This window comes from Urocitellus parryii, chromosome 10 (assembly GCF_045843805.1).
Source record: "Urocitellus parryii isolate mUroPar1 chromosome 10, mUroPar1.hap1, whole genome shotgun sequence".
Lineage (NCBI taxonomy): Eukaryota > Metazoa > Chordata > Mammalia > Rodentia > Sciuridae > Urocitellus > Urocitellus parryii.
Genome location: NC_135540.1, coordinates 115,776,644 through 115,803,868, shown reverse-complemented (window position 1 = coordinate 115,803,868; position 27,225 = coordinate 115,776,644).

Below are 27,225 nucleotides of genomic sequence, written 5' to 3'. Positions count from 1 at the left end.
TGACCTCTCTCTTCCAGAACTGCAAGATAACAAATCCATGTTGTTTGAGGCCACTATGGTGTGACAGTGTGTTACAGTGACAATGAAAACCAACTTACTACTACAATAGCAAATGGAGTCCCAAAGAAATAAAACAGATTATAAAACATTTTCTTGATGGATGTTTATGTATTGGAACAGTAACTCAACCTGACCCATTCCTGTTAACTCATGAATCTGGCTCATTGCAGTAAGAATCCTTATTGACGCTCAAATTCTTCCATCTCTGACAAGGGCATCCTCTTCAAGTTGGCTCCTGTCTGCTGGATGGACCATGGTAATCTGGCAGCGTCATTGTGTTTCTGGTATCACGAAGTACTCAGACTTGCTTGACATTTTTTGCTTCAGTCTTAGTACCAGTCATTCTTCAAGGAGTCTTTTCACTACAGAGCCTATTTAGACACCACAGTCTGGACACCGTGGGTGCTCAGTGCTATTGGGTTAGTTACTATTTTTAGAGCCAAGAAATATATATTTTTTTAATTAGAGACAAAAATACCTACATTCATACTGATTCTGCAATTTCATACAGGAGTATGGGTTTTAGCTTAACTTCTTAACCTCAGAGATGGGAGTGATGGAGAAAGAGAAGATTCAGATCCCCCTTTGGTAACCTTGCAAAAATCATTGTGCTTACATCTGTCTCTCATTCCTGCTAGGCCAAAGGGGTGTGTGTGTGTGTGTGTGTGTGTGTGTGTGTAATTTGTTCTAATTAGTTACACATGACACAGAATGCATTTTGACACATCATACATAAGTGGAGTATAACTTCTTATTTATCTGGTTGTACATGATATAGAGTTACACAGGTTTTGTAATCATATATACACATAGGGTAATAGTGTCTGATTTATTCTACTATCATTCCTACCCCCATGTCCCCTCCATTCCCTTCACTCCCTTCTGTCTAGTCCAAATTACCTCTATTCTCCACCTCCTATTTGTAGCATCCACGTATCAGAGAAAATATTTGGCCTTTAGTTCTTTGGGATTGGCTTATTTTGCTTAGCATAATATTCTCTAGTTCCATGCATTTACAGGAAAATGCCATAATTTCACTTTTCTTTAAGGCTGGGTAATATTCCATTGTGTATATATACCACAGTTTCTTTATGGATTCATCTGTTGAAGGGCGTCTAGGTTAGTTCCATAGTTTACCTATTGTGAATTGAGTTGCTATAAACATTGATGTTGCTGTATCACTGTAGTATGCTGATGTTAAGTCCTTTGGGTATAAACCTAGGGGTGAGATGACTGGGTCAAATGGTGGTTCCATTCCAAGTTTTCTGAGGATTCTCCATACTACTTTTCCAGAGCAGTGTTCCAGTCCCACCAGCAATGTATGAGTGTACCATTTCCTCCACATTCTCATCAACATTTATTATTGTTTTTATTCTTTTTTTAAAATATTTTTTTAGTTGTCAATAGGCCTTTATTTTATTTATGTATGTGGTGCTGAGAATTGAACCCAGTGCCTCACACATGCTAGGCAATCACTCTACCACTGAGCCACAACCCCAGCCCTTATTGTTGTTTTTATTCTTGATAATTGCCATTCTGACTGGAGTGAGATGGAATCTCTGTGTGGTTTTGATTTCATTTCTTTAATTGCTAGAGATGTTGAACATTTTTTAAATATATTTGTTGGTGTATTGAATTTCTTCTTCTGTGAAGTGTCTGTTCAATTCCTTTGCCCATTTATTGATTGAGCTATTTGGTTTTTTTGGTATTAAGTTTTTTGAGCTCTTCATATATTCTGGAGATTACTGCTCTGAGGTGCATGTAGTAAAGACTTTTTCTCATTCTGTAGGCTCTTTCTTCATGTTATTGATTGTTTTCTTTTCTGTGAAGAAGCTTTTTAGTTTGATTCCATCCCATTTATTGATTCTTGATTTTACTTCTTACACTTTAAAAGTCTTGTTAAGGAAGTCAGTTCCTAAGCCAACATAGTGAAGATTTGGTCTACTTTTTCTTCTATTAGGCACAGGGTCTGTGTTCTAGTGGAAAAGTCTTTGAGCCACTTTGAGTTGATTTTTGTGCAGGATGAGAGATAAGGATTTAATTTCATTTTGCTACATATGGATTTTCAGTTTTCCTAGCACCATTTGTGGGAGAGGCTATCTTTTCTCCAATGGTGCCTTTGTCTAGTACAAGATAATTGAATTTATGGGGGTTTGTCTCTGTATCTTTTATTCTATACCCTTGTCTATGTATGTGTTTTGGTGCCATACCATGCCGTTTTTGTTACTATGGCTCTGTAGTATAATTTAAGTTCTGGAATTGTGATTAGGCAAAGGTCTTGAGTTTTATCAACATCAACAAACTTGCCAGAGGCTTTATCCCACAAAACCTAACAGCTGCACATTAGCATGAACATCAACAATATGGTTACTGAAAACAATTCTGCAGTTCTTTTTTTTTTGTCTCAGTTTATAACTTGCTTGGGGGTCTAGTCAAGTTACTGAGTTTTGAAGTCATTTAAGATAGCTACTATGTGGTTATGCCACCAAATCTACATGCTATTAGATTCTTCTATTTCATTTTGGTTTTAAATTTAGGGATTTAAAACTTCTAAATCTCATCATTGCATGAAATATTTCATGAACCCTAAGTCAAATCTATACCCCATGGTTCATTTAGAGAAGTTTAGCTTCTGTTTCTGTATATTTTAATTCTCCTCCTCCCATTTAAAAATGGTTTCATTCTTCCTTTGTAATTTAAAACATAAGCAAATACATATATTTGCTGTCCTCCCCTTTTATAGATAAGCTATGTAAACTTTTTTTAAAAAAAGATTGAGCAGAAAGTACAAAGTGTTCCCCTTCACTCTTTGTCCCCACCAAAATCTTTCCCTGCTATGAAATTCCCCAGCAGAGTGGTACATTTGTTACAGTCAATGAACCTACATATCATTTCACCCAAAGTCTGTAGTTTATATTAGGGTATAGCACATTCTGTGGGTTGGAAAAAATGTGCAAGGGTGCATATCCACTACTATAGTATCATTCAGAATAGTTTCTCCACCTTAAAAATCCTTTCTAATGAATCTATATGTACTTTAAAAATCTTTTATAAAGACCAAACATAGTAGAGATCAATGAAGTATATCAAAACATTAATTATGCATTTTATACCTACATAGTACTTCCCCAGTGTGGCTGGACTGTAGGTTATTCAGTGTATGATAGTGTAGGCTATTCAGTTTTTGTGTATTTAAATGGCTACACTGTGAAATGGTATCATATGAATACATCAAAATTTAGTTTGCCAATTCCCTATTATTGGTTACTTAGGTTTTTACAAAAAACTGTTTTTGCTGTTGGTATGAACATGAGGTGAGCTTTTCTATAGATGCCCATTTTGTTGGGATTTATTAGTAGGAATGGATTCCCATCAAAGAAGTTACTGAGTATATCTTGTAACTTTATAAAACAAGCTAGCTCTGTTTGTTTAGCTGGTGACTCTGGGGTCAGCAATAAGGTTGGCTTCATCTGGGTCATAGTTCTTATTTATTTAGATTGGGCTGAATCATGCATTTAGGTAGCTGCTAATAGGTTTTGGTGCCATACCATGCCGTTTTTGTTACAATGGCTCTTTAGTATATTTTAAGGTGGTATTGTGATTAGGCCAGTTTTTCTAGGAATGTATCAGAGAGGAGGACGGCTTGTGTCTCTGCTTCCTGTGCTCTCATCCTCCAGCAGGACTCAGGTCGTCACATGATGGCTGGACAGAGTTGCAAGAGAGAAAGCAGAAGTACAAAAACCTTGAAATTGGACAGACCACCTCTTCTTGCACATTCTATTGGCCAAAGCAAGACACAGCCCAGCCCAAATACAAGGAGTGGAGAAGTAGGTTCTACCCTTCCATGAGAAGAGCTATGGTGTCACATTGTAAAGGACACAGATACATAGAGGTACCAAGAATTGGTGCCAGTTTTGCAAGCGATGTTTAACTTTGGGTCAAAGTATATGGACATTTATAAGCTCCTAGTATATACTAGAGAGTTTCATTTATCTTATTTTTTCCCCCATTTGACTATTAATTCATTTGGTGTAAATAGGCTGTCCCTACTTCCATCTGGGCATAAATCCCAAGAGGCAATCATGAGTAAAATATAGGAAGTGTGCATCTGGAGTCTGTTTGCCTGCAGTTCCCCTCAGATGACTCCATCCAGTCCACAGCTCAACCAATTCAGCCTGGTTGCCCACTGTGGGCTTCAGAACTCCATTTTGCTTGGGGCCCAACCCAGTAGACCAGATTTATGTGAGGGTGATATTAGTGCTTGAACTTGATTTAGATCCCTACAAATGACCTTGGAGCTATTCCAAGGCACACCTCCAAATCTATGTCTCTTTCAACTTCTCTAGAAACTTCTGGATTCTCATGGACTTATCCAAATCAGAGTGGAGGCCCTTCCCCACTGGTGCAATGGAAAGACCGGTGCTCTGGGAGGCAAGAGAGATGGAATCTAGCACTATCTCTGCCACCTACTAGCTTTGGGTTATTGGGCAATTGTCACCTCTGTGAGTCTCAGTTTCCTCACATGTAAAATGGGGAGAATAATACCCACTTCATGGAGTTAAGGTAGACTATAATATAGGAAGGGCAACTCTTTTCCTTTACTCCGGGAAGGAGAGGAGTGGGGGAGGTAGAGGAAGTCCTCCAATACCTCAGACCTCTCAGCACACAGTGGCCAGGGCCTCCCCTGTGTAAGGATGTAGCTGGTGGCATTAACATTTTGTAAGGAGTAAGTGCTTATTTTAAGGAGGGTCAGCAATTACTCAGGTCAAAGCTTTCATGAACACGGTGCCCATGCCAGCGCCAAAGCTGTGGGCAGCTGTGCTGCCTCCTTGATCTAGGTGAGTCCACCCAGGCTTCACGCACACACGCACACATGACGCTGTGCCTGTTCACACACCCTGCCTTTGCCACGGAGGGGCCACTGCCCGTGTCAAGTAGCACAAGCAGAGCAAACTTGTTTGGTTAAATGTCTGATTCATCACTCATAGCTTGACAGGTTTCTGAGCTTGTTTCAGACTTTAAAAAAAAAAAAAAGGTGGGAGGTGGTGGAGTGGAAATAGGATCCTTTTATTACAGAATGCTTTCCCGAGGGGTTATTTTCTCAATGTTAATCCAGACCCAGGTTGTTATTCTAAAGGTGGTGGAAGCTAAAACTCCAGCATGGGGCTTGGCTGTGAACCCATTGCTCATTTAACTATGGACTGTGACCCAGAGCTTTGCACAGGGGCTGAGGTGCTTCAAGAGCTGCCCCCTGGGACCCCAGGACTCCAAATTGCCTGCAGATGGAAAACTTTAATCATAAATAGGAAGTTGCTATTTTATGGGTCCCGTTCAACATACCTGGGTCTGGCAACTGTCTGGTAAAGGGTTTCATCTGGAATCCAGTTTCAACCAGCTGACAGCAGGAGGTGGATGGTGGTTCACTGAGTGCCCAAAGAAATTTGGAAGCAAAAATGCAGGCCCCATCCGTGAGGACCAGGAAGTGTGATAAGCAAGGCGAGCGAACCACGGTCTGCAGACAAAACCCAGTCTGCTGCCTGTTTTTATAAATAAAACTTTATTGGAACACAGATATGCTCATTTTTAAAGGTATCACCTATGGCTGCTCTGGAGCCATAACCGAGTAGGACGGCTGTGACAGACTACATGGCAGTCAGAGCCAAAAATATTTGCTATCTGTCTTTTCACAGTTTGTCAAACACTGGGTTAGATACATTAGAAATACAAGATCCTTTCAGAAAGCAGCGCCATCCCAGTGACCGCCCCTGTGGGACACTCTCTTGTCTCTCTCCCAGCCGGGGTTTCTGAGGACACATCCATCTTGAATGCAGGAAAGAGCTGAGCTGCAGAGCTGAAGGCCCCTGACACTGGACCCATGGCTCTCCAGAGGCCAACGAATCAGAGCTCCCATGGCTGCCTCTGGAGGTTTTGGGGGTTTGTGACATGGGGAGCACCCTCCCTTCCCATATTTCTCAGGGTGGCTCCTCTCTGCTCTTGACCCTCCCCGGGTTTCAATCTGGTAGGGTATTCCAGGAAGGAATGAAGAAAAAAAGAAATGGCTTTGATGGGGGCTGCCTTGATTTCCTACGGCTGCCACACAAAGTGCCACCACTGAGTAGCTTAAACAGAAAGGTACTGCCCACAGTTCTGGAACCCAAAGACCCAGTGTCTTCAGGACTTGCCTCTCCTGAGGGAGCTAGGGAAGGATCTGCTCCGGGCCTCTTTCCTAGCTTCTGGAAGTTCCTTGGCTTGTCAGTGGTGTTCTCCCTGTGTCTACACATGGTCTTCCCCCTGTGCACCCCCGTGGCTAAATCTCCATTTTTTTTAAAAATAAGAACACAGTCCTAACAGGTCTACTCTGAGGACCTTATCTTAACTAATGACTCCTGCAAAGACCCCATTTCCAAGTACAAAAAGTTTGAGACGACATAATTTAACCCACAGCAGGGGCTCTTTGTGTCCCCTACAAAACCTGCATCACACAATGACACGAAATTCTGACAACTGCAATGAAAAAAAAAAATCCTTGGCATATAGCTCAATAAATTCTTAAACTTTTATTCCAGACAAGTGACATGGTGAGTTCCAAATCATGTGAACCTCATCTGGGTTATCTGGATGGGTCCAACATACTCTCAAGGGTCTTTCTAAGAGAAAGAGGTAGGCAGAAGGGTCAGTTAGAGGATGTGATGATGCTACACTGGTGGCCTTGAAGTTGGAGGAAGGAGCCATGAGCCAAGGAATCTAGGCAGCCTCTAGAAGATGGCAAAGGTAAGGAAACAGATTCTCTGCAGGAACACCAGTCAGAACATGTTGTCGACACCTTTATTTTATCCAGTGAGACCCATTTTGGATTTCTGACTTCCCAAACTACAAGATAATAGATGAGTTGACCCACTATGTTTATGATAACTTGTTAAAGCAGCAATAGCAAATTCAATAACTCTTTTTGGGAGAGTGGTTGGTTATGTTTTGATCTGTGCAAATATCCAACTTCAAGGTGCAAAGCCAATGCCTAGAGCACCCTCATTTTCAGCAGCCAGACCTCCAAGCTGCTGCATCTGCAAGCTTGTTTAAAGACCCATCTCCCACTGAGGCCACCAGGACCTTCCCCTGACAGACAAGGAAGATGGAGGTGAAGAGATGTGGAGAATCACCTGGGAAGCTTATTAAAATGCAAGGTGTGCTTGCTTTCCCAGGCTTGGCAGGATTCATTCTTAGCAAGGAGGCACTGTCAGGCGGCAGAGGGCAAGGAGCAGCAAGCTGTGCTGCCCACTTCTCAGAGACCAACACCTCACTCATGGCTCTTCTGCATTTAGAAGGCTGGCAAGGGCTTTCACGATCTGGTGCCATCCAACAAAGATGGGGAGGCCCCACCCCACCCCTCCCCCAACCAGGCCCTGCAGAACCTGGACCTTGCATGCTTACTAGGTGTCTCCATTCTGAGACAGCCAGTCATGAGCAGGTGTTTGGAAACAACAGCTTGAAACCACAAGAGCAAACAACTCCTCAATAACTCAGTCACACCTCAGTTCTGATTTTGCATGGCCTGGGTGCCATTGTTGGCAACACGAAATACTTATCCCCTGATGGCTTCTCCTTGCTTCTGTCTTGGTAAGTCTTCAGGCATGCTAAAGCCTGACCAAATTACCCTGAGGCAGAGGCTTGGCCAGAGTGGGACCTATGCCAAGAACAGCAGAGAGCACCCACAACAGAGCGGAAGGTCACAGAGCTCTCCATGACAGGCTCAGGGAGGGCCCAACTCTGTCTCTTCCTTGCTCCCTACTCCCAAGCATGGCCTCCTGACAACTCCCTTAGTGTGAGTCCCAGCACCCCATGCCTGGGAGGGCAAGTGTCACAGCTGCAGGCAGCATTTACTCCTGCGTAGGGTCATAAAATGCTGCAAATGAAACTTCAAAGGCCTCCGGGTGGCAGTGGCCAATGGTCCACCTTTCTCCTGAGCCCTCATCAGCAGCCTGTGAAGTCCTCCTGGGGCTGACCTCAGCTCCCTTCCCACCCCGCCCTACCCCACCCTCCACCGAGGCTCCATGAGGAAAGCTGGTTTGCTTACATCAGAGTGATTCAACTGACCTAATTTCTCTCTGGCTGACAGAATCAAGAGCCCCATTTAATACAGAGACCTAATCTATGGGTGCCACAAAAACACCTGGAGAAGGAACCACCTTATTCTGAGAGAAAAAGTAAAATGGAAGGGGGCTGCAGCTCCCCCCACCTGCTCAGAGTCCCAGAGAAGCTCCTAGAGCCAGCTGCTCTCTGTTTGGGGCTCGGGGTGGGAATGCTGTGTCTTCCACGTGGGTGGATGCCAGTGAAGTAGAGTTGGTGTGCTCAGGGTGTCTCCCAGGGTCAGCAGCAGCTTCCCACCCTGTTCTCCCGTGGGCTTGGTCCACTGGGGGATGTGCCAGCCTCATCTTTCTCACCTGTGGCCCCTCAGGCCCACCTGGATGCTGCTGGCCTTTTGGTCTGTGCTTTCCCTTTTATCTGAAGTAACCCTTCTTTTGCCTTATCTAAAAAAACTCCTATTCGTCCCTCAAAACTGCTTGGGCTTTGGTCTTCCCAGGATCCTCCCTCTTCATGAGTCAGACTCCCTGCCATGGGTATCATTCTATTTTGTTCCTTCTGGGGCTCTCAAAGTATGGTCCCAGGCTGGAGGCTTCTGTGTCATCTGGATACTTGCTGGATGCATTCCCGTTTTTTGCCCAATTCCCACTCAACTCCCTTTGGTTTCTTCTGGTTCTTTGGCACATTGCTTTCATTCCTGATTTTAGGTTTTCTGATATCAGCCAATCAGAATAGGGGAATTCTTGGAGCTGGGCGTGGTATAATCCCAGCGGTTTGGGAGGCAGAGGCAGGAGGATTGCAAGTTCAAAGCCAGCCTCTGCAACTTAGAAAGACCCTAACCAACTTAGTGAGACTCTGACCCAAAAATAAACAATAAAAAGGTCTGGGGTTGTGACTCCGTGGTTAAGTGCCCCTGGATTCAATTCCTGGTCTCCCCCACCCCCCGCAAACTAAAAATAAATTTTAAAATAGGAAAATTCTTTGTGATAATGTGTTGATTCATTCTACAAAATTGTGTTTAAGGGCTCTGGTGTGACCCCAGCCTCCTGAGGCTTCCTGGGTCCTGACATTTGTGTTAAAAGAACAGAGTGGTCTGTTCCCAATGAGCAGCATTTTTCCGGGTATTACAAGTGGCATTCCCTAAGAAGGTGAGCTATGGTTTGCGTTGCTTGGGAGACATGGCCTGAGTCTCTGGAAAATTGTCTAAGTTTTTCCTGAGGACTCCAGGAGTCTATCCTTGAGGCTGTAATACTCACCCTGAGCCTTTAGTCGGTCTCTGGTGTACAGGGTGTGGCACTCACAGTGGTGACAAACTTGCTTGTAAGAGAATGTTCTGAGCTGGGGAGTTCATCTGGGGATGGCAGAAGGGAGCCAAAAGCAAATTGCTTCATCCTTTCATTTATTTATTTTATTAGTAGTATGAATTATTTTGGTGTTGGGGATGAAACCCAAGGCACTGCATATGCTAAGCAGGTACTTTTACCTCTGAGCTACAGCCCCAGCCCCATCCTTTAATTTAATCTGCCTGTTACATACTCTTCTAGATACCTATACCTTCTCTTCAAGGCCATTTGCTATTTAGATATTTCATCTCTCTCTGTCTCTCTCCTTCACTGTTTATTTCTACCAGCCTGGTATGTGCCCTTCCTATGATGGCATTCTGTAAAATTGGGTGGGTGGAGTCAGGGAATGAATCTGAAGATTGTTGATAGATCTTCCATGTTTATGCGTTTTTTTGGTTTTTTTTACAGAGAGAGTGAGAGAGGAGGGAGGGAGAGAGAGAGAGAGAGAGAGAGAGAGAGAGAGAGAGAGAGAGAGAGAATTTTTTTTTAATATTTATTTTTTAGTTCTCGGCGGACACAACATCTTTGTTTGTATGTGGTGCTGAGGATCGAACCCAGGCCGCACGCATGCCAGGCAAGTGCGCTACCGCTTGAGCCACATCCCCAGCCCCTGTTTATGCGTTTTGACATTTTTATTTTACAACAGAAGAATTTTATTTTTAAGATTTAAGGCCTGATGCAGCCTTTACCAATATTCTCCACACTGAAATTTCTAAGAAGCTTGTGCCATTCCAAGTAACCACTGCAGCCCAGGTGTCTGACCCAGAGGAGGAAATTGGTACCTGCATTTGGCAGTGCCTCTTGTTAATGGAATTGTCTTGAGTAGGTGCCCCTGCCTGGCGAGGCCTCCAGGCAACCAGCACAATTCTTTAAGCCTCTCCAACTCCACCGTGCAGTCCTTATTCAGCCAGATGAATAGTGTTTCTAAAAGGTTTCTGCCAGGATGTGAGTGGGCAGGGGACACTTTCCAGTTTCTTAGCCAGAGCTGGGGATGATAAGTAGCCGTCAAGTGATATTCTGCCAACCTGAAACACCTCAGTGACGTCAGGGAAGATGCTAAAACCCAAGAAGCCCCACCCCACCAGTCACGCTGAGCGCCTGGCTGCTAGGAGAATTTTCCAGGCCTGCTGAGGCCTCTGTCCTCTTGGCCTGCAAACTGGGCCCTCTGCTCTCTTCAGACCCATCTCCTCCTGGAGGCTGGACCAGCTGACTTCCAACCCCTGCTGTCCAGGGCTGCATCTAGGACCTCCCCTGGCCCTCTGTACCTTACAGTGAGTGCTGTCTGGTTTAGGGCCACTCCCTGATTCCAGCTGGTAATTCCCACCCCAACTGGAGAACTCCCTGCAGACAGGAGTGTATTCCCTTCCTCACGAATCAATTCAGCTGTTTTTGAGTACCGGAGATTGAACTCAGGGCCACTCACCCCTGAGCCACATCCCCAGCTGTATTTTGTATTTTATTTAGAGACAGGGTCTCACTGAGTTGTTTAGCACCTCACTTTTTCTGAGGCTGGCTTTGAACTCATGATCCTTCTGCCTCAGCCTCCCGAGTCACTGGGATTACAGGCATGTGCCAGGGCACCCCGCTTCTTCTTTACTTTGAATAAGATGCTGCTTAACCACTCTGCATGGTAGAGTTTGCTCACCTGAAAAGTAAAAATTCAAAACAAAGTTCGGCTTGGATTTTCTGTGAAATGATCTTTTGACACAAAAGTGCTTGGTAACAGGTTGCACTGATCTAAGATTCTTTTCCTCCTTTTCCTCTTCCTCCTCTTCCTCCTCCTCTTGTCTTTATCTTCTTTTCCTTCACGTTTTCCTAATATGATAGTAAATAAACACTTGCAGAAAAATGCTCAAAACCTAAACAAAGCCAAATAAACTTTTGTAAAATGAATACCTGTGTAATTACCATGCAGGTCAAGAAATAAGATATTATGAGTTCCAGAAACTTCTAGCATAATTTCTTCCATTTCCCTAGTGGCAATCATGATCCTGATTTTTATTGTTTTCACTTTGTTCAGAAGCCAGACACAGATTTCTTTACTGTTTCTACAGACTTCTTCATTCAACAACACTCATGACTAGAGTATACAATGCTTCCTGTTTGCCAGGCATGGTTTGGAGTCCTTTATAATTTCTAGCTCTTGCCATCCCTACAGACAAACCTGTCACATGTCCTGATTGTTATCCCAATTGCACAGGTGAGGAAACCGAGGCTCAGAAAATAAAGTAGCCAGTCTTAAGTTCACATGGCTGGTGAGGAACCTGGGTGGAACCCAGGTAGTCTGGCTCCTGAAATCCCACATCTGACTCTCCGTCTTCTTCTCATGAAGTGGGGTCTGGAAGCAGCACTGACAAGCTGGGATACCTCTGAAGCCCCTTGCAGAGATGCGTGAGAAGTTCAAATATACTGCAGTAGTATAGCCGCAGCCTGAGACAATGGACCCCACTCTCATTTTTGCAGTGAAACCAGTTTAGTGGTGTGTGTGTGTGTTTTTCAAGGACCTTGCACTCATTACAAGTTCACTCCTCTGCTGATCTCTTCTGGCACGCATGGGGCCAAATTTCTTAGCGCCCAAGTCACTTTAGGTTCTAGTGCATCCAGGGAGTGAGTCTCACTTCCAGAATGGCATAGCTTCAGCTCTTCCCTAATGTTCTGCCACCATGAATTGCTTTTCCTCATGCTCTGCCCTGACCAAATCAAAACTTACGCCCTTTTGCCTGCTGCCCTGTATTATTTAAAGGCATAGACATCTGCCAAACGTTGCTTCTAACCAACACCAGCGAGCCTCCATTCTTACACCCAGTAGCTATGTCAACCCAGGCAAGGAACTTACCCTCTGTGCCTCGGTTTCCTCATCGACGGGGGAAGGGGGAATGCTGTTGTCTGTCTTGCTGGATTGTTCTGGGTATCAAATGGGACAACACATGCAAAGTGCCTGACACAGAGAAAGTGCTCCGTAAGTACTTACTGTTGTTTTTGCTATTATTGTTATTATTAAGTGGAAGCTAATGGTACTTACTTCATACGAGTGTGTCTTGAACTCTGGCTCAGAGCAAAGATTCCCAGAAGTTTGTATTAATCTGTTCACCTTTACTTGAGATATGTGAGTTATGCTACCCTTGTTAAAATATTAAAAGTAATACATGACTCTTCTTTGTTGTATTCCTTTGAAGAAAACCAGAAACCTTGGGAACCCATGGCAGAAAGAGCTAGTTTCAGTTTTAGCCATTGAGTGTCCTGGATATTTACAAATTCTGTCCTAATTGGCTTTTTTTAAAATATTTTTTTAGTTGTTGATGGACCTTTATTTAATTAATTTATTCTGAGAATCAAACCCAGTCCCTCTCCTATACTAGGCAAGTGCTCTACCACCGAGCCACAAGCCCAGCCTCCCAATTGGCTCTTTACTCCAATAATATAATCACCTTTGATGACGTGGGGACCGCAGCTCACTTGGAGGAAAGTCCCCGGCTTCCTCCTTCTTTCTTTTGGTAACTTGTGCCAAAATCCAAGAGGGGCTTCAGCAGCAATCAGTCAAATGCATTTGTTTGTTAATTAAAGTTGAAAGAAGAGAGTGAAACTACTGCCCAGTATGAGCCCGAGATTTCCATCAGCTGCATCACCCCAGTTTTCGGTTGTTGTGAAAATTAAGACTTGCCCATTGTCAGCTCCTGGGTGTAGTAGGAGAAATTGCAGTGTTTGTGACAGCTTGGGGTTCAAACAGTGGCAACCATACTCACTCAGACCTCACTGCCTTGCTCTTGACCAAGTCTCTGCAAGCCTCGGTTTCCTCATCAGTAATATGGAAGAACACCCACCTCCTTGGGACTGTGAAAAATAAGAGAGAAGTTGGTGACCTGGCTCCACTTAGCCAAGTAGTTAATGGCCGGAGTATCCTATGACCATTTTACCTGTGTCCAGAATTGCCTAGGGACAGTCTGCATGTTACAGAGTTACCATAGAATTCTGTAGGGAAAAGATGAGGGGCTCACTACAGAAGCTTCTAGAGCTGACTCTGCCGTCTACCTCCTGGACACTCTTAAGCTTGAGTCTCATGATGATAATGGCCACCACATCATCACTGTACAATTCTCCTGCATATGCATTGTCTTATTTCAGTCTCAGTCATAATGACTCTGTGGGATGGTGGATTACAGGTTGTTATCTCCATTTTCTGGTGAGGAAACTGAAACCCAAGGAGGTCAAATGACTAGCCTCAATACACACTGCAAATCAGTGGATGGAAGAAGATTTTAACCTTCCTTGTTAACAGGCATAAAATAATGATTCTTAGTTCTAATTGTTAACTTTTTGTTCTTATCTATCATTTCCTTACATAATATCTACTTCAAGAAGTATTTTAAACCTCAGTACTATCTTGTTTTATTAAAATTAAATTCTGTGGTTATACAAAATCTCTGTGTAGATAGATAGATCCACCAACCAATCGCAGTGTGGATCTTGACTGTCCTCCAAAGGCCTGTGTGTTAAAGGCTTTGTCCTAGGGAGGTGCTATTGGGAGGCAGTGGAACCTTTAAGAGGTGGAGCCTAAGGGGAGGTCTTTAGGTCATTGGATGTGTGCCCTTGAGGGAAATATGGGGCCCTGGCCTCCTCTGTTTTCTCTCTCTTGCTTCCTGGTGATGAGGTGAGTAGTTTTACTTTGCCATATGCCCACCATTGCCATCAGGAACCCTTCCAAAGGCCTAAAAACAATGGGTCTCTCAGTCATGGAACCTCCAAAACAATAAACCAAAATAAATCTTTTCTCTATAAATTGATTATCTTGGGCATTTTGTTAGAGTGATAGAAAACCAACTGACATAATATACATACTTTTTTTTTTCCTTTAGAGCACTGTCTTATAGTTCAAGAAAAAGAAAGACATTCAATTTAAAATCCCAAATGGATTTATCTAATGGGGGGGGGCGTGTTTTGATGGAATTTAACTTTTGTACTACTTGGAACATATACTACTTCTTAGATGAGACAGTGAGTGGCGAGAGAACCAAAAACACAGATGGATTGAAAGGAGAAGATTTATAAGCAGGTTGGCTCATTTTAAAAGGCTGGAATATGGATTCTATAAAATAAAAAAATATGAAGGATGTTAGAATATCCTTCAAAGAGCGACTGTGACATTGCATCAAAGCATATTTAAAAAATATAAATATAGTGAGTCATAAAATTCTCTCTCGACTGAGATGTGTGAGGAAAATGTAGCTTCTGGTTTCTTCAAAATGGCTCTGGGCGCCACATAAGCCTCCTGGATTCCCCTGAGGTATCCAGGAACATTCAGAGTTGTCAAGGAGCAATATTCCAACCGCTTCTGGTGTACATAGTCTCCTTCCCACTTACACATCCAATCTCTTCAATTGGGTATCCTCTCTGGAGAGGGATAAAAAGTCCCTTGAGATAATAGTCTTTAGCGTGTTCTCTTTTTCCTCTTCCTCAGGATGGTCTGTATACCATGAGGTTTGGAGGGGGACTTCCTCTGTCCTCTGTTGTGTCTGGAAAAAACCAGCTCCCAGCACTGGGAACTGCTGAGTGGGCCTGGTTCTGCCTGGCTTCTCCAGGAGCCATGGTCTGCCTACCCCACTGCTGGAGACCAGTTCTCTCTCTCACCCAAGCCACTCTGCTTGGTCACCTGATAGATGGTCCACAGTGGGTCACATGCTCATCTTTGGTCCAGTCAGCTGTGTCAGGAGACAAAGACCCCATGATACCAGGCTTGGAACTTTAGGAATCTCTAAGAGAGGACAATGCTGGACATTAAGAAGACTCAAAGAAGAGGATAGAGTAACGGGCAGGTGGGTGGGCAGGTGCTTTGCATACTGCTCAGTTGTGTCAGGAAAGGGCAAACTCTGGTCAGAAGAGCACTTGTCAGAATTTCCAATCTGCAGGAGTAACAGAAAGAGCCACTTAGATACCATCCAATTACAACACGTTTCTCAGAGAAATAAATAGCCCCAAACTGAAGCTCACTTCCGGTTGTCAATTTTTTACAAACACCCTGGACCTCAACAGTTCTGGAGGATCGATATGGTCCGGTGACAGTGAATTGATTGTTCCAGCAGAGATCTTTAATGAGATTGTTCACACTATTCAGGAACTGCCATCTCCAGCAGATTATAATGACAATGGAGGGACCTTGTGAATACAGAAAGCAAAGCAACCTTCCTGCTCATTTCTTTTTTGAAAGCACCAACCCCTAGCAGCAAGGCCTTCTTGTTAATTAGTTGTTAATTATTGGGACAGCTCGTGAAATGTTTTTTAAAGAGCTGGCCTAGTGGCAAAGAAAAGAACTCAGAGCAAGAGACTTGAAGAGAACTGAAGTGTAATAAAGGGAACGAAAAAGCTTTTACACAGTTGACTGGCACCAAGGAAATTCTAGCAAGTTACCCTTCTGGTGCAAGAAGAGAGGTGCTGCAGAAATGCACAGTAAACATTTAATAGACATGTAGAGCTGGAGGGAGCCTCTGTAAGTAATCCTCTTCCCTTACTTTACAGACTAAAAAAACATACGTAACAGAGCATGAGTTACCCAAGGTCACACTCCTAGCTGGTGTCCCAAGAATCAGTTCAGCCAACGGACGCATCACCATCAGGCCCTATTGAAGGTGAGTGTTGGGGCTTTTGGCTTCAACCTGTTCACAAAAGGCATCTTGTCGAGTTCTTTTCTTTACCCTCAAATGAGGCTGTATAACATGCTGGTCAAAGCAACGCACCGCCAGATATAGAATTGTCCTTCATACAATTTTTAACCTATATTCCAATACTGTAGAACCAGACCACACTACTTTCAATGCATTATAAATCAATGCTTTTAAAATAAATTCAATTAGTGAACAGTAATGCTGCCTCATTGACTTGTTTATGTTTTTTTTTTTTTTTTTTTTTGCTGTGGGAAGTTAATTTGTTACATGTGTATATTTTAAATATGCCAGTTTCTGTAACCTTGTTTTGACATTTAAAAATTTTCACTGTTTACTTTTTTAAAATATTCTAAATTTGCAGAAAGTGGCCCAGGTCCATTAAAATCTCTTAGAGGTCTTGGTCAGTGGAAAATGGGTTTTGTAAGTGATTGAAGTTGACATGGAATCAGTCCATTGTTTTCTTGAGAGCAGGGTGTTCTGTATTGCACATCTGTAGGACTGGCGTGTGGAACCCAGAACACTGCTGTCCTCCTGGCAGGGTCAGACTACCTGGACACTATTCTTGATGACTTCTTGGGAAAGAGCCATTAATATTTTCATTCTCCATGTTATTCATGCTCATCTATTTGGGCATCTCTGTTATATGCATTCAAGCCCATTCCCATGCCCAATCATTTTTTAGCTTTACATTATAAAAAAATAAATAGAGCAAGGGTAAAGTCAAGATGGCATTAAATGAAAAGTTGCTGACAAATGTTGTCTTTTCACTCCTACCTTCCACTTTCAGAAGCTGTTTGGAAAGCATTGCTGGACTGTGTTGCTTTGATGGTAAAAGCTTGTGGGTTCTATGCAACATATGAGAAGGGAAAGGGAAGATGTCATCCTGTTCTTTAGGGAACCCCAACACCTCTGCTACAGTTGTCAGCTATCTGCTCCTCCTGACTCAGGCAAGATTTCTCTCCTGTCTCATTCCTCTTCCACGTCCTACTGCGTGGTCTCCTGGTCCTCAGACTCCTGCCTGTATGAGGACCACCTGGTGCTCTGGTGTAAAATGTGGAACTCAGTCTTGCTCCCAGAAAGCAGTGAATCAAATGTGGAGTGGAATTCAGGAATATACATTTTTGAAAAACACTTCAAGACTTTCTGTGGAAGGTTTTCTAGAACCGATCTTAAGAACCCCTGATCTGCCTGCATTGTCTTATCAGGTCCCTTGGATGGTTGCATATCATTTTCTCTCTGAATTTGGGGGATTTATCTCTCCATTTGGAGGATTCACTCGTGGGATACTGTGGTAGATGCCCTTCTTTACCTAACAGATCTCCCTGGACCTGCCTCACCTCCCTTCCCTCAGTCAGGGAAGATGGAAGGAACTGGGGAAAAAGCAACTCCCCTCAGAGTCTGCTCATCAGTGGGACCTTTCTACTAGGCTGACTTGTGTTGCCTGTGAACATTCTTTCAAACCATTTGGAGAAAACCCCCAAAGGCAATTTGGGCCCAGTTCTGGTGAGTTGGGTTGATCATCAAACAGTGGAATTACTGTTCAGAATCAAAAGCTGTGTATAATTATAATGTATATCACAACCAACAGACTGGCTTGGAGTGTAAATTATCCCTAACATCAGATGGAGAATACCAAGAGCATTCTCTGTGAGGATGGTAGACAGACAGCATAGACAGACTGCCCAAGGTGGACACACAGGCTGCTTATATCTGCTATGACTCTAATTGGTTGGGAAGCCATTTTTATGGGTTGAATGTCTCATTGGATTGGTTGGTACCTCTGCTCTGTCATTGGTAAATATCAGTACTGCTGGAATTCATATGTATTTTTCTTCTGAAGGACAAAACTCCTGTGAATATCTCATTTTGGTGTTTTTTTTTTTTTTTAATCAAATCTTGTGAACGACAGTGGGGGAAGTCATACTGCTCACATTGTAAGTAAAAGACTACACTAACTCAGGCTAATATTTGGCCTCTGACATTCATCCCAGGTATTAACTCACAACAGGCATGAAATCTCCATGCTGTTGTGTCTACTGTTATGCACATTATCTTCCCAAGCATGCATAAGGTTGTAATTTAATACCCCAAATACTCCAGCAAAAAGATGCCTTTAGCTCTCTTGGTCGTATCCTTGGTTTGGTTTCCTACAGATGGTACTCTGCTGATTCATTTCCTGATGGTGCACTTGAGTTGATTGTTTTATTCTTTCGAAGAATGTTATAAATTGCAGTTTGTTTGGGGCTGGCCGGTGGATGGGGTGGGCTGGGGTTTTCAGTTGAGAAAGAACACTTTAGCTTATAATAAGAACCATATGATTTAGGTTCACTGAATAGGCTGAGGAAGTATTTATAAGTAATTATATGTCTGGATATGTGTGTGTGTATATATATAGTTACATTTATTTTTAACCATTCAAATAATGCAAATTAAATATAAAAATATTCATGCACATGGTAATGCAAAAATCACCATACCACTTCAAAATTGTTTGAATTCTGATTTGAGGGTCAAGCAGGATGGGCAATCCTGTCTTCAGCCCACCTGACTTCTCAGTGACACAGGTGCTGGCTCCTCTTTTGTTTTGCGTCCAGAATATCGCCCTGAGTAGCTTTCTCTCCTACTTTCTGCCTGCACCATTTGGTAGTTGCCTTTGCTTGTTCTTTTTCTTTTGCCCAATCTCTCAGGACTGGAGTAATTACAATTTAGTTATTGGACCTCTCGTCTCTAGCTACCTGCAGCCCCTCAGGTTTCAGACTTTTATATCCAATTGCCTAGTCAACTTTCCATGTGGATTCCATGCTCAAACGGAGCATGTCCTAGACAAAATTCTTAATTTACAACTCCAGCTTCCAATCCCTTCTCCTGCTGTTTCCCATCTTATAAAGCACAACATTTTCTCCTTGCTCAGGCCAAACCCTCTATCTTATATTTGCTTTTCTTTTCTCAAATATGTATATTAGATTCATGTGCTTATGTATTTTTATTATGATATGCCATTACTTTTTTTTTAAAACAAAGAGTTGTTCAATGCCTACCATACACGCTGTTCTTAGTGCTAAAGAAATGCTAATTTCTAAAGCCTACAAAACCCCTTTGATGAATCCTAATTTCCATTAAGAGATAAACAACAATGAAATACTGTAAAATCTCTCTCAGTTGATGATCAGTGTTATGAAGGGAAAGCAAAGCAGGGCAGAGGGGTGGAGATCGAAGGAACCGGATGGAGGACTGAACTTTACTCAGGAGGGTCAGAGAAAGTTCATGGAGAAGATGATCCCAAGATGGAAGGCAGAGAGGGAGTGGTAGTTGTGGGAAGAGTTGCCCAGGACAGGAGACAGGATGAGCAAAGACACCTGGGCGACCCCATCTTGGATGATGTGGGGTTTTGGCCATGGGTCCTCCACATGCAATCCACCAGAAAATCCCACTGGTTCTTGCTCTGAAGTATAGTCTGCCCTTCTCGCCACCTTGACCACCCTCTAGCCCACGCCTCTATAGTCTCTCTCCTCCATTATTTCCATTTATTGCTTACTGAACCTTTGTCTCTTTGTCATTGTCTCTTAGACTTCTTAGCAAAGCAGCCAGAGGGAAACGTAGGTCCAGCCATGTCACTGTTTTGCTCAGAACCCTCCAATGGTTTCACAAATCGCTCAGCACAAAAGCCAAAGTCCTTTTAGTTGCTCACAAAGCCCTCCCTCTTAGTTGGCCCTTGGGTGGTGGGTTTTTGTTAAGTTCTTTAGCAAAGCCCTCTCTGACCCCACCTCCACCCTCAGCACTAACACTCGCACACCTGCTGTCTGGGCTCCAGTCCCCCAGGCCTCTTTGCTGTTCCTCAAGCCTTCCAAAGATGTGCTCCCCCAAGTGTCTTTGCTCCTCCTGTCTCCTGTTCTGGAGAGCTCCTCCCCCAGCCACCACTCCCTCTCTGCCTTCCATCTTTGATCAAGTATCATTTTCTCCATGAAGCTTTCCCACACCATCCTGTGTCAAGTTCAATCCTCCATTTTATTCCTTTGATCTCAACCCCTCTGCGTGGCTTTGCTTTTCCTTCATAACACCAATCACCAACTGAGATAGATCTATGTATTTTGTTGTTTATCTCCTCATCAGGATTAGTATTCATGAGAAAAGGGATTTTATGTGCTTTGGAAATTAACATTTCTTGAGCACTGAGAATATGGTAGGTGCTAAACAACTCCTTGTTGAGAAAAGTGATAGTAATCACAATAAAGATCCATGAATACACAAATCAAATATACCTACTGTGGCAGCCCATCTCGGAGACATCCCCTAATGACACTTACCTCCAGCTAGGCATGTCCTTGTAGAGTCCTCCTTCCACATCATATCAGGGCTACTCTGTGTGACCAGTAGAACATCAATGGTGTGCGACTACAAAATATAGTACTTTTCTCTCTTGGATCACTGACTCTGAGGGAAGCCTGTGGCAATGAGGAGACTCAGCAGCCTTATGAAGTGGATCATATGGCAACAACTAAGACCTCCATCCAACAACCAACATCGTTTTGCCAGTTATATGAGTGAGCCACATAGAAATGGATTTGTTAGTCCCAATCAACTCTTCAAAGGGCTGGTTAACATCTTGACTAGAACTTCACAAGAGCTTTCAAGCCAGAATGACTTAGCTAGCCAATTTCTGACCCTTAGGTAGCAAAGGAGGCTAAATTATTGGTTTATGGTAATAATTTTGGAGGAAAATGGAAAGTGAGGAAAATGTTATTGGACCAGAGAGAAAAGGGCATCCTTAATATATAGTGGCCCAAAGTTTAGCAGTGTTATTGCTTGTGATAACACAAAACTAAGAAAATGTGCATATTGAACTGTGGGATCTAGCTAAGGAATTAATAGTCAGAGTATTGATGGTACCCACTCGTTTAGTCTTGCTAGAGAACATGAGAGGACACAAGTAAATTGAAAGAAGAGCTATAGTTAAGGGGAAAAATTATTGACCAGGAATTTCTAGAGTTGAACATTTCTAGCCTCTTTGGCATGTTAAATGACACTAAAATTTAGAAATGGCCTCTAGGCAAAAATCAAAGCTCTTGCAGGATAGCATGACAAAGATAAAGCAGTGGGTGTGACTGTAAAATCCTTTTAGACTTCAGAAAAATCTAAAGTAGTGCTTTAGAGAGAGGTTGAGTCAAGAGGACTTCTAACAAGGTTAAGGGTATTGGTCCTGAACAGTCTTAGAAGAAGCCTAAGACACAGAAATGCTTATCTCAAAGAGATTTGTGGGTGTGGCTTTTGATTATTGTAATTAACATCAATGACAATTATAGGAGATCCACAAAGTTTAAGAGAATAGTATTAGCAAAAACATCTCCAGCATACACCGAAAGAGACAAAGACAATACAAAAGGAAGAGACCTGCCGACAGCAAACGTTATGGTTTTGCTTTTCTTTTCTCAAAAGGAAGAACTCTGAGAAAACTACTGGGCTGCTAACCTGGGCTACCTCTGTGCCTCAGAGGGCAAAATCATTAGTGCAGAAGATAGAGCCAAGAACCATAGAGAATCATTCTTAGGCCAGTACTCCCAATCAAGGGTCTATCACAGGTATCCTGATGAGTTTCCGAACTGTTACAGACTAGCAACTCATGTGGTTCTCTTTCTTCCCTATGTCATTCTGTGCCTATGCTACCATTGTGCGTTGGGTTTTTTTTAGGTGAAGTAAATAACTTATTTCTTAGCTCAGGGCCTTCAGACCAGGAGAAAATGTATTCACACTCAAGAGAGTAAGGCAGAACCTATAATGTTTTTCATAATCTATCCATGAAAATAACATACCATCCTTTTAAAATATCTTACCAGTTACATGGATTGGCCCTATTCATTGTAGAAGAGTATATACTACACAGGCATGAATTTCAGGAACAGAGGATCATTGAGGGTCATTTCAGAGATAGGCTATCACAATACATCTTCTGGCTTTCAATGCTTTATGACTTCTCACATGCAAAATATCCATATTAATAATTTGCTATTATACAGTTTCTATGGGAAAGATATTTAGGGTTGCTTGAGTATTTTCATTTTTGATTGGATTCCACCAGGGTAAGCAATTGTTTGTTTCCTTAAGTGACTAAGTTTTGGGATAATTTTGTGTGTAGCAATAGATGATGAATACAGGTAAAACCTACGAGTTCACCATATATTTGGAAATGTTAACCTCAAGACATTATTAACCATTCCCAGAACATTAACCTTAAATGTGATGCAGGCTGACTGGCCATTTGTGTCTACCAGATGGCTACATGTATTGTTAAGCAAAGGTTATTTAGTTTTCCATTATTCTTAGCATACTCCACTCATAAAGTTTCAAGAATAGATGAGATGCTTCATTAATATGAGTTCACTAGAACAAGAAGTGTGTCGGTTAATTATTGTCTTATGACAACTGACTCAAAACTTAATGGCTTAGTCAATTGATTCTTTACAATGATGCCAAGACCCGCCAATGGAGAAAACATAGTCTCTTCAGCAAACAGTGCAGGTTCAACTGGATATCCACATGCAAAGAATTGAAACTGGACCATTTACAAAATTCATCTCAAAATTGACCAAAGACCTTAAAATAGGAGTAAAGTATGAAATTCTGAAGACAAAAACATAGGGGCAAATCTCAATGACCTTGCATTTGGTAATAGTTTTTTTTAGATGTGACATCAAAAACACAAGCAACAAAAGCAAAAAAAATGAATTGGACTTTATCAAAATTAAAAACTTTTATGTGAAATCAAAAGAGAAATTTTAAAAAATATCTTGACACTATTCAAAATGGAAAGACAGTATAGCAAAACTCACAGGATGCAGGAAAAGGAGTTCTAAGAGGGAAGTTCATGGTGATAGATGCCCATCAGAAAAAAGAAAGATCTCAAATAAACAACCAAACTTTATGCAACAAAGATGTAGCAAGCCAGGGGTGGTGGCTTGGGAGGTTGAGACAAGAGGATCATGAGTTCAAAGCCATCCACAACAATGGCAAGGTGCGAAGCAACTCAGTGAGACCCTATCTCTAAATAAAATACAAAATAGAGCTGGGGGTGTGGTTCAGTGGTTGAATGACCCTGAGTTCAATCCTTGATTCAAAAAAAAAAAAAAAAAAGATGTAGCAAAAGAACAAATTAACTCCAAAGTTAGGAAAAGAAAGGAAATAATAAAGATCAGAGCGGAAATAAATAAAATAGAGACTAGAAAAAAAGATCAACAAAACTGAGTTATTTTGAAAAGATAAAATATAAAACTCTGTAACTAGACTAAGAAGAGAGAAGGTTCAAATTTAAAAAAAAATAAAATGATAAATAAAAGAGAAGACATTACAATAGATATCACAGAGATACAAAGGATCATATGAGACTATGATGAACAATTATATGCCAATTATTTGGATATCCTAGAAGAAATGGATGAATTCAAGAGACATATGGCCTGCCAAGACTGAATCATGAAGAAACAGAAAATCTGAGCAGACCAATAACAAGTAAAGCGATTCTATCAGTGATCAAGGAAAAGCCCAGGATCTAGAATCACATGGTGAAGGGATAGCAGGTGAGTCCTTACCACAACTCTACACCTGCACTTTAAGCACTTCTGAAGTTGTTACTTCAATGGGATGAGCATAGTTCAAATAGTCTTCAAACAGCCTGAAGACATACCCCGTAAGTGTTTATGATCAAATATTGGAGTTAGAGGAGAGAGATGGCATGCTCCATTGTGATAAAAACAGACTGGACGTGCAACTTTGGCTTCTCCATCTGTCCAGTGATCAAATTTAATGCAGCGGTCACTACACACCTCTTTCACTTCCCCTCTCTTAGTGAAGGAGGACTGTGGGAATTCACAGTTGGTCTGAAAGTAACAATGATGTGTTACTGAGGGACCAGCTTGCAGCCAGACCTGAGAAACTTGACAGAACACAGAAAGTGCCCAATTCTGCTGGAGTGGATTGGTGTTAAGGCAGTTCATACCTTCAAGGTTTGAGGTCCTCCAAAATCCTTTCTGCTAAGGAATGTCAACTACAAGGGGGAATCCCTGTCTTACCATTTGCATATAGAGTTAAAAGGAAATGCAGATTTGATCATTTGGTTTCTGTGTAACTTAATAGTCAAAATGAAACTAGAATGTGAATATTAGAGTGTGTGAACCTTCTTAGTATGAAGGCTGGATTCCCCCTGACCACTGTGGCATTTAGGAAATTAAGCCTTTCAACAGCAGCACTCAGTTTATACACTGTCCTTGCAACAGGTAACAAGGATGACCACTGGTGCTCTGAGCCAGATTTTCTGGAGGATTCAGCCATCAATTGTTGGGATACAAGAATGCGTGCATTAAAAATATTCACTGCACATATTCTTCTTGTTTGTATCCTAGCCCTCTAGGAATGCATTTACTAAAAAAAGTACTTTTCAAAAATGAAATTTTGGTTCTTTTTTTCCATCAGTGGACAAGAGTTGTAATACATGTTAATCATTTTGAAAAAAGGGACAGGAGGAAGATCAGGCAACCCAAATACCACCTCTGTTGACCTGTACACGATAAGCTTCTGTATCTGATCTCCACTTCAAGAACCCACCAGATTATTTGATGCAACCTCCATTCTCTTTGTAAAGCCTCTGTCCGATGCCCTCCACCATTTAACACTTGCCATTGGCTTTCCCAGAGTGCATCTGGACACATCTCCCACCAGTTGTGTGCTCTACTTACCAAGTCAGTTTTCCATGTTTCAAGGCATCTTTATAAAGGTTGCAGTGGAGAATCTGGAACACAATTAGGAATTATGAATGAAAATATAATGCCCAAAGAATACTCTCAAAAAAACAAAGTCACTTTAGGAGACTGGGTAAAGGTGAACCACCATCCTGCTCCAGATGCTGCCAGATTGTGTGGACATGCAACTCTAAAAGTTCACAAGTAAATCATTAAAGTCTAACAGACTTGGCCTCAGATTGCTTTGCAAGTATCTTTAGCTTCATTTTAAGGAAACTGGAAAATTGTGGCTGATGCATAAAAGATACAAGGCTCAGTTGACAGGTGTAAGATGCAAAATGAGCAAAGACACTCCCAAAACAAACAATAATAAAGATGATAGTAAATTTATAGTGTTTAATATGTCCTACGGACTGTTCTAGACACTGAAGAAACTCTATTCATTTGTAGGCATGTGATATTGTTTTTCTCATTTTTCAAATGAGGGTGCTGAGGTGCTGTAAGTCAAGTTCCTTACTCTAGATGAGCTGCTGGTAGGCAGCAGAGTCTTCAGCCACTGCCTCAGACTAGCCCTCCATTCTACAGCAAAAGACATGAGTGTCCTAAAAACAAAATTAAGATATGTTTTTATCTTTAAAATGTATTATGGAAAACTTGAAGCCTATATAACCGTAGAGAGAAGAGTATGATAAATCCCCGCTTACCTGCCACTCAGCTTCAATAATGATCCTTTCAGGGCTTCAATAATGATCCACAGGGCTGGTCTTTATTGCTTCTATTCCATATCCACTTTCCCCTTTCTCCTGAAATAGCATGCAGTAAACCTAAGGAATCATGAATTCTCATCCATAAATATTTCAGAATGTATCTCAAAAAGACAAGGGCTTCTTTTCAAAAGTATACTACCATATCACCATCATACCTCAAAAATAATAATACATCTCTTTAATCAAATGTACAGGCAGAATTTGAATTTTCCTGATTATCCCAAAAATGTTTGGAGGGGTCCTCCCTGCTCCCTAGAAACCACATAAAATCATGGCGCTTAGTCTCTGAATCCAGGTAATCCCTCCACCCCTTTACCCCTTGCAATTTATATGTGGAAGAAATGGGTCCTTTGTCCTATAAGGTGATTTGAACTTTGGATTTTGCTGATTTCATCCCCCATGGTGTCATTTAAAATGTTCTCAGTCTCCTGCATTTCATTGGGAATGAAATTGGGAGTCACAGATAAGGGAACAATCTGATTCAGGTTTTTGGCTTTTCACCTTTAGAACTTCATCGGTGATGGTGTGATAATTCCATCAAGAAATATGTAGAGTCGGGCTAGGTTTAGTCTTGTGATGTCAGCATCCTTTGCCTAACCCATTATTTCATCAGGTGTTAAAAGTGGTGCTAGTATTCCTGCTTCATTCATTATTTTAAATACTTCCATAAAAGGAAATTTGCCTCCATCAATTATTGAGTTACAACCTAAGACCTGAACAGTAAAACCAGGATACATGCTTGATTGCTTTCCTCTATCAGTTTTCAGAAAATGAGCTGTTTCCTTAGTTATTCTAAAGATGACCAATGAGGGGCTTTTTTTCAGAGTAATTTTAAGCCCATAGATTTACAAATATTGATGTGCTTCAATCCACTGTAGTTATTGATGCTCAAATTATATTATCTCACCCATCCCCTCCCTTGGACTAGGAATTGAACTTAGGGGTGCTCTACCACTGAGTTATCTCCTCATCCCTTTTTATTTTTTATCTTGAGATATGATCTTGCTAAGTTGTGCTGGCTGGCTTTGAACCTGTGATCCTCCTGCCTCAGCCTCCTGAGTTGCTAGAATTACAGGCAGACACCAACCACCCCACTGGGCTTGAATTGTATTACCTTTAGTTAGTAGGAACTTCTTATACTTAGCTCTGGAATCCTTCTAATGACTGCCTACATATTCCAAGTTCATCCTATTACATATGACACTTTAAATAATATCTTTCCCTATGATTTTTCTATTTTCCATTAGCTGGTCAATAGCTAGCAGGCACGATTGTTAGGGCTTCCTGGATTCAACTTCTAGCTTTTATCTATTTGCTAGGTGACTTGGCCAAATTATTTAACTTTGCTCTGCATTGGTTCCTTCACCTGTAGAACGAGAAGCATAATACTTTCACTTAAGTTATTGATGCAAAGATGAACTGAGTTAATATACGTAAAAATACTTATAGCGTATAGTAAAAGCCCAGTAAATATTAGTTATTGTCATTAGGCCTAATAAGACTGCTTTAGGGGGCTGGAGATGTGGCTCAGCGGTAGCGCGCTCGCCTGGCATGCGTGCGGCCCGGGTTCGATCCTCAGCACCACATACCAACA